The following is a 13,902-nucleotide window of genomic DNA, read 5'->3' on the forward strand; positions in this document are numbered from 1 at the left end:
ACGGATTTGTAATTCGTTGCTCGGATTTCAGATTCGATATGGAATTTTCAAATGCTTAAAAATCCAACTGCATTGTATCCAATGGCGTATTCAGTTTAATCCACTCAGATTTTTAAGTACCCAATCAGCAGATGGATTTTGGTGGGGGGATCAAACTTGGTCTAAAAAATCTGGAAGAATCAAGGGAAAATAATGAGTTCACCAATCTCTAGTTAAATGAGCTTGGTTTGCATCTGCATGTTGGCAGTCTTTGTTTTATATGTGTGCCCCCCTCACCGAGTTTGTATATGTTGTCTTTTTTTGTCTTGCCTTTGAAACTGAGTGGCCACCCCTAAAAGATTCTAGTCTATTGAGTATATATTTAAATGCAGAAGATCTAATATATTGTTGTCTATAATACTGTATGTAGCATGGCTAAAGTTACATTTCAGTTTATCCAACAACCACATATAGATGCAGTATTCTTTGTAATCTGCAACTAATTGTTCAGTTTTTCTTTTTTGGTATTTCAGTAAGTCATTGTGATATTTGTTTATTTGTGTCTTAAGGTTAGATAGCCAATTCTGTGTACTGTGATGTTTCAGTGAATCTAAATGTAAGGTAATTTAAAACCTCTTGTACTAGTTTAGGTTTAGATCAAGCGAAAATTTGTTAAGAGCTGCACATCAATGTCTACAAAACCCTGGGTTGGTTCTCCCTATAGTCGGTATGTTGTGCATTCTGAAACCATGGTGAGTATATGTTAATTTTATTTATTTTTTTGTTTATAAAGTTCATGAAAAGCTTCTATGGGTTTAGTGTCCCCAAATGATTCTGAGAGGATTTTGAAGAGAACTGAACCTGCATTCAAGTATGAAAGTAAAAGCATCTCTAACATTATTAACAGTAACTGACGCTCTTAAGATCCAGAATTTTCCATGCATCAGATTAATGTCGGGGGTCTCCGGTAGTGATAATAATGGATATCAGCTCCATAGTCTCCCGAAATCAATCCGATACAGGAAAAAGGCATTTTTTTCCTTAAGTGCCGCCTCTCCGCTTATCGGCAGCTTCTCACCACCTTTTGCCCAACTTTTTCTGGCGGGACCATTTGGAGAGGAAACCTCAATTCTAGAGCAGTGATCAGCCTCGATAAGCTGATCGAGGCTACTAGAATTGAGTGAGTTTGAGAAACTGGCAATAAGTGGGTTATCGCGGTGCGTTTGGCATTTTTTTTCTCGGCAAAAAAACAGCGATTTTTGCTCTTATTGCCGGGTTATCGGGGTTTACTGAATTGCTGTAGGCTTTTTTGGCGATAAGCTGGCAATAAGTGGCTTATCGCTGCTTACTGCATGAAGCCCTAGGTAGTATACCCAGGTCCTCAATGCAACAGAGAACTTGATGATGGACTGATTTCACTGTTTACAGGAAGTACTAATAATAGTGGTAACACCATATCAACTATTTTGAACTTACTAGCTATGGAAAATTGGGGATATACCCAGGTTCTATAGTTACCAAAGCTACTAATTGTCTTCTGATGTGAAACTTCTTTGCTGGCGCCTACAGGGTTTTCATGGGAAAAAAGCTGGAACGCAAGTGACGTCACGTTACTAATAGGCACCGGCCATCGCGCTTGGCCGTCACGCCCGTTGCACATGCGCAGTGGCGGCCGGGCTGACCGCACATGCGCACAAGCTGCCGGCTCGGTGCACCGCTCATGCGCAGGAGAAACATCAACCCAGCTTGAAAGACAAAGGCACCAATGCCACCAGGGATACCAGAGGTACTAGAGGCAACAAAGGCAGGCACACACACACAGGCACCAGAGACACATAAACACAGAAGCACCAGAGGCATACACATACAGAGGCACACACATAGAGGCACCAGAGGCACACACATACAGAGGCACACATATACAGAGCCACACACAAAGGGGTCCCAGAGGCACACACATACAGAGCCACACACACAGAGGTCCCAGAGGCACACACACAGTGGCACCAGAGGCACACACAGAGGCCCACACACAGAGGCAGCAGAGGTACACACACAAACACACAGAGACACACACACACACAGACACACATACAAACACACAAACAGATGCACACACAGAGACACACATGCACACACACAGACGCACACAAACACACACAGAGACACATAGACACACACAGAGACACACACACACAGACTTGCACGCAAATGCACACACAGATGCACAGAGACGCACACACAGACATGTGCACGCACGTGCACACACACACACAGACGCACGCACACAGACAGATACACAGAGACACACACACACAGAGACACATACACACAGACACAGAGAGACAGACACGCACAGAGACAGACACGCACAGACACACAGAGACACATGAAGAGAAGCACATGCGCATATACACAGAGACACACAGAGAAAGTTAGAATAACTATATAAGTGCAAATAGCTAAAATAGAGGTGTGCGCCGAGCAAACTTCTTTGCGTTTTGTCACTGACATTGTGTTTTGAATTTTAATTAAAAATATCACCATCACAAATACTATATCTGTGACAAAACAGTGACTAAAGACAAAGAAGTTTCACTTAAAATGCACGTGCTCAGCACACACTCCTTTTTTTTGCACACTAGCAATATATAAAGGGGCCTATGCACTAAGTGCCGATAAGCCACTTATCGAGGCCTTTTCACCAAAAAAGCCTACTGCTATTCTGTGAGCCCCGATAAGTCAGCGATAAAAGCCCTTTTCGGCAATTTTGTTTTTCCCGAGGAAAAAAAAAGCCAAACGAGCGTTGAGAAGCCATTTATCGAAAGGTTTTTAAACTCGTACAATTCTAGTAGCCCCGATTAGCTTATCGAGGCTAATCACGCTCTAAAATATGTGAGAAAGAGAGGTTGGGGTGTTGGTTGGGAGAGAGAGGTTGGGTTTTACGGGAGAGAGAGACCGATAGAGAGGTCAGGTGTGGAGGGGAGAGAGAGGTGGGGTTGTAGGATTAGAGATAGAGAGGTTGGGTGTGGGTTGGGAGGGAGAGATTGGGGTGTAGGGGAAATAGAGAGGTGTGGTGTGGATGGGAGAGAGAGGTGGGGTTATGGTGGCAGAGAGAGAGGTTGGCATGTGGGTTGGGAAAGAGAGATAGGTGGAGGGTGGAGAGAGAGAGGTGGGGAGAGAGAGAGGTCGGTATAGAGAAGAGAGAGAGGTGGTCTTGTGGGGTCAGAGAGAGAGAGAGAGAGGTTGTGGTGTGGCTTGGGAGAGAGAGGTTGGGTGAAGGGAGAGAGAGAGATGTTGAGGTGTGGGGGGGAGAGCGAGAGAGAGGTGGGGTTTGTGGGGTAATTGAGAGAGAGGTTAGGGTGTGGGTTGGGAGAGAGAGGTTGGGGTGCAGGGGGGAGAGAGAGGTGGGGTTGTGGTGACAGAGAGAGGTTGGGTGTGGGTTGGGAAAGAGAGAGAGGTGGGAGTTTAAGGGGGAGAGAGAGGTGAGGGGGTGAAAGAGAGGTGGGGAGAGAGAGAGAGGCAGGGCTGTAGGGAGGATAGAGGAGGGGGTGTAGGGGAGAGAAAGAGGTAGGAATGTAGGGGAAAGATAGAGGCAGGGTGTAGGAGGGAGGGAGAGAAGGGGATGTGGGGGATCAGAGAGAGGTGGAGGTGTGGGGGGAAGAGAGAGGTGGGAGTGTGGGGGGAAAGAGAGAACTGGGGTGTGGGGAGAGTGAGAGAGGTGGTGGGGTGTGGGAGAGATAGGGTGGGGGGAGAGAGAGTGGTGCAGTTGTTTAGGGGAGAGGGAAGAGAGGTGGGGGGGAAGAGATAGGAAGGTGTGGAGAGAGATGTGGGGGTTGGGGGAGAGAGATAGGGGTGGGGAGGGGGAGAGGGAGGTGACAGGTGCCGGGGGAGAGAGAGGTAGGAGGTATGGGGGAGAGAGAGAGAGAGGTAGGTAGGGAATGTGGGGGGGGGGGGGGAGAGAGTTGGATGTGTGGGGGGAGGAGAGAGAGAGAGGCATGGGTGTGAGGGGAGAGAAAGAAAGATTTATTTGGAATCTTTCCGAGTACTGCATGAGAAAGACCACTAATACATATCTGTGGTAAATTATTGTCATAATTTAAAATGCAGTATATATAAAAAATTACTGGCTATAACTAAGAATAAATTAAAAAAATGGGCTTCTAATGCTAATCTAGGGGTGTCAAACGGGGGTGTGCGGCTGTTACAGGGGTCCCACGCTCTCCCTCAATGCATTTAAATTAAATTCCTGAGGACCACATGAGTCCTCTAACTTTATCCTTCCTTGATTCTGCCGGCTTGGTGGTGTCTTCGGTAATGTGTCGCCATGGTAACCCGTCACGGCGGCAACGTGATGTCACATGACCCCACTGTGCCAGAACCAGGCAGGGGGGGCGAGCAAGAGAGGAGACCAGGCAGAGGGGCACAGGAGGCAAACTTTGCACCCCCCTGTGATAATCCATAAAAATGTGAATTGAAAATTACATATGTAAAAAAAATCTTTTATTTTAGAGAATCTTTAGCGTGTGAAGGATTCTAATGAAAGTGAATCAGATGTTAGTAGGAAAAAATAAGAACAAAAAAAACAAACAGAGATTGCTTTCTACTAAACGTCACTGTTCTGACCTTTGATGCTTCAATAATGCAAACCATAGCTAAAAGACCCTAGAAATATTTGCCAACCTTAGACATATAAAACTGTACATATTCAAGTTAAAAATTACTAGGTTAACTACTCAAGAAATAGTTTAGTTTAAAATCACAGAACACATTTCAGATGTTCACTAAACAAGGCATTTTAACATAGAAAGGGATAAGCATTTTGATCAAACAATTTTATACAAGAAGTTAACACAAGCCAGTAATATGCATAGAGTATAAATAGGAAAAAAAGGGCATTTCAGGGATGATATTTCATACATATTGCCATTTTTTACCCCAAGTTACTTGTGACGGTGAGTGGGTAACCAGGCTCAATAATAAAGGTTAAGCCCTTTTGGTTACCTCTGATCCATGTATTGGGGTTCGGGAGTGTCAGCTCTTAAGCCCAGTGATTGTTAATGCATTCTGTAAAAATGTGTGACAATAAAGAATTGTTGTGTTTTTTACCTTTCCAGGAGTACCAGCAAGCAAAGATTGCTAGACTATGAGTTTTAGGGGGTGGGGGGAGGTTACGGAGAACGTCTTGTCAGAATGTGTGCCAGAAAGCAGAGATTGCTAAGCTATGAGTTTCAAGGGGGGTTACGGAGAAAGTCTTGTCAGAATGTGTCTACCTAGCCGGGTTCCAGAGTTACTGGATACCCCAAAAATGTACCCGGGAATCAGGTCGAATTCTCATATACATTGAGACACATTGCTCCGGTAAAATCTAACCTTGAAAACGTTTGCGCGACTCATCGCTAGAATTCCCTGCTTCAGCACAGACCAGAAAGGTAAATGGGGCATAGGGATGTGTGGTATCCCTGGAATGGTAAAGGGGTCCCTAGTTTAAGAGGAGGTGACAAGTTAATGCCCAGGTCTCCAAGAATCTGGTATAGGGTTCTGGGGGTACTCCAACCATACATAAGGTTGCAAGGAGTTTTAAAAGTCTAAGTCCGGTATATATAGTGTGTGGGGAATATGGTTAGTAGGAACAAAAGTGCTGATTCTTATTCTATTCCCCATAACTATAAGACTTAGGAAAGTATAAAGTATATATTTTATTAAACAGAATGTTTAAGGTGTGTATATGCTTGTGCACAGTAATATTAGCTGGGACTTCCAGGTCCAGGGTTCCGAGAGACCATTTGGCTACCAAGCTTGGTGCCATCAAGTCTACTCAGGACCCGAACATGAAAGCCTCAGAGGTTGCCAAGTGTGAAAGCCATTTGATACCAGAGTTAGCCTCAAGTACTCACGTCCTGGGGTGAATGGAAGTCATCGGACCAACATTTGCCCCAACCCAGACTTTGAGGAGCTTAACTCAGTGGGTGGCTTCTGCAGGACAAGGTGCCAAGTTGGCGCATGCCCTTGGCAGATTCTGAATCCACGCTTGCCCGGCTTCAGTAGACTGGCAGCGCTCTGATTAGCAGTAGGAATATTACCACGCTCGGATTGGCGTAGTATTTCATTAATGAACTCTGAAATACTATAAGAAACCCTTAACCAATCCAGAGAGCGGATTCTAAGCACCAGAACATCAGCGGCAAATTTGAATGTATGAAAAGATGCTCTTGAAGTAATAGCAGCAAGCCGGCTTCAGAAAATTCAGTTCGAGACATTTTCTGTCCCTTTTTTCGGGGCCAAGTTTTGAGAAGTGAATGTAGCTGTCGCGTTTAGGATTATAAGCTGAAAATAGTTCCTGGACATTTGAAGCTAGCTCCAGGTCAAGGGATTTCAGCACCTCTGGAGCAGATACAGCGGTGGCATCAGGAACTTCATGCCAATTTGAGTTCCAGGACATTTCGGGACAAGTCCCGGTCAACCCAAAGACTTTGTTTTACATTCTATTCCACCTAGGTGTGAGGAATCCATTCCTGGGTTTGGCTGGAGCTCACTCTTGCAGAGTTGGTGAGCTCTCAGACAGACCTTCCTATGGATTTGCAAGCACTATCACCTGTGCTTGCAATCACTGCAGCTCTGTTTCTCTGCTCTGGCATTGAAGAAATTCCCACACACCCCTGTTTTGGGATTGGCTATCTGCCCTTCTTATACTGGCCTCTCCCTTTGACTCATTGCTGAGCATAACCCAAGATTCCCTTGGATGTAACTGTGTTTGCCACAAGCTACTTTGGCTTAGCCCTGTCTTGTTCCTGAGACCTGCTGCATTCACCCCAGGCAGAGCTCTGCCATCTGGTTCCTGTACTGAAGCACTGGAACCCCAGTGCTAGTCTTGCCTTGTTCCTGAGACCTGCTGCATTCCCTCCTGGCAGAGGTCTGCATCCTGTGCTGAAGCGTTGGATTCCTAGTGCTAGCCTTGCCTTGTTCCTGAGACCAGCTGCATTCTCCCTTTGCAGAGACCTTATCATGGGCAGCTCCCGCTCCTCGCGCAGAGGCCATTCCCATGCTTCAGCTGCTACACTGAAGCGGTGTGTACCTGACTACCTATTGCCGAACTCCAGCCTGGACATCGACTTCTGTTACATCTCCAACTCTGACCCCGGCTTGCCCTTGGATTTCCCTGATTTCTCCAACCCTGAACCGGCTACGAATGACTACGAATTGCACAATCCAGAACCGGATTCGTGGTCTAAGGTCGGTGTACTCACATCCCCACCTCAGCCGTTACACTAGGAAAGTCTAGTTTTGTAGCCCAGATCCCCAGTAAGTGTATGTTTCTTATGTATTTAGTGTCCCATTATGTGTACGCCTATTTTATGTGAATAAATGACAATTTGTTTTACTAACATGTTTTGCTCAGTGAATGATCCCGGTAAAAAGGTGTAAATTACCTGATCTCCCGTGACATTACTAAATAGGGATACGTCTAAGAACACTTTAAATTCCATGAAAGTGAAGGTATTATAATGTCTAATCTACCTGGTTTAAAAAGTGAGGCATGACTGACTAAGCATATTATACTAAAATCATTCAATTTCTTACATTATATCCTATGTACGTTCTATTTCTGACAATATATCATCATATTAATTACATGTCCTACATTATATCACACGCTCATTCAATTTCCTGCATTATATTCCTATGTTCATTCCATTTTACACATTATAACTTGTGTTCATTCAATTTCCTATATTATTTAAATATATTTATTCATCCATTCTTACAGTACAACATATATTAATACCATGTCTTACACTACTGTATATGCAATGTTCATTTAATTTCATACATTTTACAGTACCTGAAGTTCATCCCATTTCTATCATTATATTCTCATGTACATTCTATTTCCTGGTCACTATCTTATGTTAATTCAGTGTCCTCATTATATTATTTGATTAATGCCATCTCTAACATTATACAGGTACATATCTTATGGCCATTCCATTCCCTACATTGTATCTTATGTTCATTGTTGACAAACGTGTTGGGACCCAGATGTTTGGATGTGTCACATAGCCATGCCCCACAAGCGGCTAGTGTATTGAGATACAAAGCGCTACTCTGAGTGGTACAGTATGCTTGCTACATTCAGACAATTATGCTACTATCGTATCCTGGACAGTTTAAAGGTGTGAATTTTAAATTTTACCATGGCCCCCGGATTATGAGTGACAGTCCTTTGTTTTGGAGTATAGAAGTTCCTCACAGATGAGTATGACTGTTATGAGGCATACAGTATGTATCTCTGAATGTGCATGTTCTAACTAGCACTGAGTGTGCTACTTTACCTTTACATTCATAATAAATGTCAACAAGCTATAAGGCACGCTCCTCTTTTTTCCCTTTTCTAAACAGATCATCATGGATGTGGTTCATCCTCTTCGAAGCTGCGGACCCGTCACAGCACTTTATATCTTTTATTCATTATATGGACTTTCAAATTATGGACTTTTATTATATCAATCACTGTATAACTTGTTTTATATTATTGTACACTGTAAATTAGTTGTTACACTCTTATATACACACCTTATTGTCTAAATAACAATTCACATTGGTATTTATCATTGTGTATGTGAATATTCACAAACACCTTACTTTACATTGAAATTGTTATTCACTTTAATATAATTTATTCATTACTATTGGAATTTCTTAGCAAGCACTTACTTTTTGTTATATATACTGTTATATATTCTACTGTTCCATAGAAATATCACATAACCAAAACTGATCCCCAGAGGAAATCAAGAAACAGCACTCAGATAAGATAAACATTAAATCTGTATTAGAAACATGGCACATACAAACCAACGTTTTGGTCCAATAGGAGGACCTTCTTCAGGGGGTGCAGCAGAACAGTGGCAGTGGCTCCCATTTATACCCACAAAGCCCAGTGCAAACATTCAAAAAATGTAAATTTCCAACAATCACGAGATGCAACATCACCTGTGGTCTCCCATGGTGGCGGCCATTTTAGAAACTGCTGAGATCAGCCGTTCATAAAGTGCTTAATGCGTGTGCGTAAAATGTCAATGTAGCTTCTGCAGTAGCATGGTGTCCTCCGTTGCTAGGCACCCAAACTCTAAGCATCTTCGTTGCCCTAGGAAGCACGGAGGCAGGAGTGAAATTAGTGCCCATTAGATGGGTGCAAATAAATGTCCCACCTTTCGATATATATCAAGCATCTTTATTATTTAGGCTTCAAATGATCTTCAGCATTGACTGTAGCAATCTCTTTTACTCTCCTTGTTGTTAAATAAATTAAACATACAGTACAGTACAGTATTAGTCTTTTTTAACTTACTAGTTCAGCTTCACAGTAAGCGGTTTTTATTAAATGTTAAGTTTTATATTCAAACCATTAAGCATTTCTATTCCTTTACCAATATATGTTTTTATTGTAGCATCAATAAATGTTCCTAATTGGCCTACTTTCTTTTCATTTAATTAAGGAGTGCTCCACTGTTATGGAAGGGATTACTTTTCTCTTTTTTTCTTACTGTTTTATTGCTGTATATTATCACTAATCCCGAGGCAGCACCCACATAAAAACAATCATTCAAAGATTACTCAAAAATTGCTCAATTATATCCAGTTTGAGCGAAGGTTCAGCTTTCATTTGTGTGCAATAATATATTTTTATATTACTTCAAATATACAATACATTTACTTTTTTGCTTCCGTATTTATTCCATTTCCGATGTTCATTCTTTTTAGTATGTACCGTTAATGTGAAAGATTCATTCATAACATAGTAGACATAAAATACTTTTAATTACATGTATATTATCAGATAAAATGAAAGACAACTGTAACATAAGAAGATTAGAAGGAGACATGTTTTCAATGTAGGGAGAAGAGTTTAAATACTGGACATACCCACCTGCAATGTACAGCTGCAGAAAATCAAGGTCATAGAGCAAGGCTTTAAAACCTGCCTAAAATTCATTTGAGAAAAAGGTGTCTGAGAAAAGCCCTGAGGAATCAGGTGCTACAGGGCAGATACTGACACCCTGAACTACAATGCAGACTAGTTATGGTTTCTGGAGAAAAAATATATATTTCGTTTTGCTTGCATGTGTGCTTATAACATTATAACTAATATTTATTCAATTCCTTATACTATTTATTTACTTACTGTACTTACAGTACTGTAGTTACATAGTAGAAAAGATTGAAAAAAAAGACATACTGTACATCCATCAAGTTCAGCCTATGCTAAATTTAAATGACAGATAATTTATCCTATATTTGTATTTACAGTATATTGATCGAGAAAGAGGCAAACATACAGTAAAACCCAGTGAAATATCATCTAATGATATCTCATAAGAAAAAAATAAATTAATCCTTGACTCCAGATATTGGCAATCAGATTACTCCCTGGATACACATCGTTCCCATTTTTACCTATTTTGTATATCCCTGTACACCTTTATTTTCTAAAAAGATGTCCAATCAATTTTTGAACATATATTGTATCTGCCATCACAATCTCCATAGGTAATGAATTCCACATTTTAACTGCCCTTACTGTAAAGAACCCTTTCCTTTGTTGCTGGTGAGATCTCCTTTCCTTCAACCTTAAGGTATGACCCTGTGTCATTTGTACTGCCCTTCGGATGAATAGTTATTTTGAAAGCTCCTTGTATTTTCCTTGGATGTGTTTGTATATAGTTATAATATCCCCTCTTAGATCCTCTTTTCTAGATTATACCTCCCTTTATTAATTTGGTGGCTCTTCTCTGCACTTTTTCTAGTTCTGTAATGTCTTTTTGATGGCGTGGAGAGGAGTGCGTGTGATGAGGGGTGGAGAGCGGAGGTGTGGTGAGCAGCGGAGTGAGGGTGAGCAGATTAGAAGGGGTGATCCAAAGCTCAGTCCAGGAACAAAGCAGGATAGGAGGATAGGAGTATGGTAGAGGAGTCGGGGAGAGGAGGGAGGGACCGGTCAGAGGTGCATGGGAGAATCAGTCAGGGAGACAGAGATCAGCAACAAGGCCCATGATGCAGCAAAGAGACAGTGGCTATGGAATGTAATGATTTTGGATGTAGAAAACATAGTCATCATAAAAAAAATTGGGGTGTGCTAAGATGCCATTCTTGGCAACATAGCATCCAAAACCTCAAAGGCCATAATAAAATTGCAAATGGAAGGATATAGCTGTTACTGTTAACAGCATTGGGATCGTACCACAGACATTGCAGCACTGCAAAAAACGATATTCAGACACACTGTATACATTAAAGGAGAAAATGGCTCAGGGAGCAGCATACAAATGAAGGACAGGTGGAGGACCTACTATGACGGTCTTACACAGTGTGCAAATATTGTTTGAATACTGTGATCACTCGAACATCGTTGTAGGCATACCAGGAGTCAGCAACACAGGCCGAACAAGGGCAGAAGAAGAAGCAGGTAATCAAATGTTAATGAGTTGTAACATGATCAACAAATGATCACTACTCTTCACTGGTAACATACCAATAACATTATATACATTTAACATACAGTATGTGAATGACATTCGTTGTCAATAGTGCAAAATATAAACAAGAATACATTCATAATATTTATAATACCCTTAAATTATGCTATATATTACTTCTCTGTACATATTATGTAAAAATGAAGTACGTTACTATGAATGAAACTCGAATATATTTTGTGTAAATATTAATTAAATCATCATACTTGACGGGGGACTTCCGGTGACATCAGCCGGGATAGACGTGTAGAAGGGGAGCTCCATGGACCCTCGGCAGTCTAATATACTTAAAGTACCTTCCCCGAGATTATTTCAATCTGAAAATACCAGCTAAAAGTAGCTAAAGCTGCAGATATGTCCAACAGGACGAAGAGACCCACTAACCATGCGGTTACAAAGTATTTCTCACCACCGCAGCGCAGGTCGGGCTCGACCTCGGCAGAGAAAGATGTTGCCGGCACACGCAGCCCCGAGGCCATGAGAGGCAGTCATGAGCAGCCAGCTGAAAACCCAGAGATGGGGGAAGAAATTACCCGAGTATAACTGGAGAACCTGCTAAGTGGCATGCATGAAAAATTACATCTTTCACTGCAAAAAGATCTTAAAGCTGCCGTCACTGAACTTAAGGAGGAGATGGCTGGCCTGTCACAGAGGACGCAGGAGCTGGAAACTAAATTGTAGGAAGCTCTGCAACAACAAACGGCTGCAGATGAAGAGATACAAGATTGGGATATGAGATTAATTTGCTCAAGGATGGCCTCGAAGATCAGGAGAATAGTGATAGGAGACAGAATCTTAGAATACGAAATGTTCCAGAGACAGTCCCTCCCGACTGCCTTAAGCCTTACTTACACAATTTTTCCAACAAATATGTACAGACTTGGAGGACAGAGATTTAGAGATCGACAGAGCTCACGCAGCTTTGGGCCCCCGATCAGATGACCTCAAGAGAAGACGGGATGTAATTGTCCGATTGCACAGCTACTCAGCCAAATAACTACTAAAAGGAGCCTGCAGGAACAAAGAATCCATACGGTTCCAGGATGAAGACATTCAAGTGTTCAGCGACTTGTCCAATTTGACAATAGGACGTCGCAGAGAAATGAGACCACTGACTACATTGCTGAGAGAGAAATGCCTAAAATACAGGTGGGGGTTCTCGTTCAGATTAAAAGTAATAAATTACGGGAAGTTTCTGTCGATTAGACACCCTGAGGAGATGGACCAGATCATCAATACCTTGGGTCTGACACCTACCTCCGGCCTGAGCCAAGAGCCTCGAGGACCTAGGGACATGGCCAAGTGGGGGCCCCCATCAGGGCTTTGGAGAGACTAGCCAGTCAGGATGCATCAAAGGAGTGAGGCCATCTAGGTACCTTCCGACCTGACTGACTACCTGCAAAATTTTGTATGCCGCAGAGAGCCCCCATGGGCTCCAACATCGATGTGCCTGCAGAAGGGAAATCCACTCACCTTTAGTTGCTTGCTTTCCCCGACTTCAATTGAGTGCCGGAGAGACCGGGATTCCGTCGCTGATGCTGTGGAGTCCCGCCTCTTGTGATCTCGCGGGAGTTGGGGCGGATGGAGTTGTGGAACCTGTGGTGCGGAGGTTTCTGATTGTCCTTTGATTGGGGGGGGCGGGGTGGAGTGTTTGGGAGGTTGGGGTTTTTTTCTGGAGTGGCCCTGCACCGTTTGCCCCTTCTGGATTTACAGAACCGAGGAGACGACATTGCAGAGACCCAGTCCAGGACGCCCTGATGGTTGAAGCGGACGCTGCAGCCGGTCTGTACTTGGGGGGGATTTGTTTGTGGGGAGCTAGAGGGGTCACTTGGGGACTCTGAGAATGGCGAATGTGGCCCGGATGGTGTCGCGCAACCATCTTCCCCTGCCTTCTCCCTATCTTGCCATTGCTTTCCCCCCCTGCTCATCGCCATTCACACACTTTACCGTTACTCCCTTCCCCTCCCCCTCCTTTCTTTGGGTGACAGTCACTTCCCCTCCCACCCCTCCTCCCCCCCTTCCTCCACTACCCCTCCTCCCTCCCCTTCCTCCTCCCCCTCCCCCTCCCTCACCCTCCCTCTCCTCCCCCCTCTCCCTCCTCCCCCTCTCCCCCTCCTCCTCCCCCCCCCCACCCCTCTGTAACCTAATAGAACATGCTATGTCAATTTCGAGGCCACAAACCCCTCAGCAAAGCAGTGCCGGCGACTGGCTCCACTGAGGCAATGTCTGGTGCAAGTGCAGCACCACAACTGCCACCCTGTCCTTGCCACCTCATGTAGCGGTATGAACACAATACCAAGCACACCAGCAAATATACAACAGAACGGCTGAAAAAGAAAAGAATCAAGGTGTTGCAATGGCCCAGTCAAAGTCCAGACCTCAACCCGAT

This window comes from Ascaphus truei, chromosome 3, assembly GCF_040206685.1.
Source record: "Ascaphus truei isolate aAscTru1 chromosome 3, aAscTru1.hap1, whole genome shotgun sequence".
Taxonomy (NCBI): domain Eukaryota; kingdom Metazoa; phylum Chordata; class Amphibia; order Anura; family Ascaphidae; genus Ascaphus; species Ascaphus truei.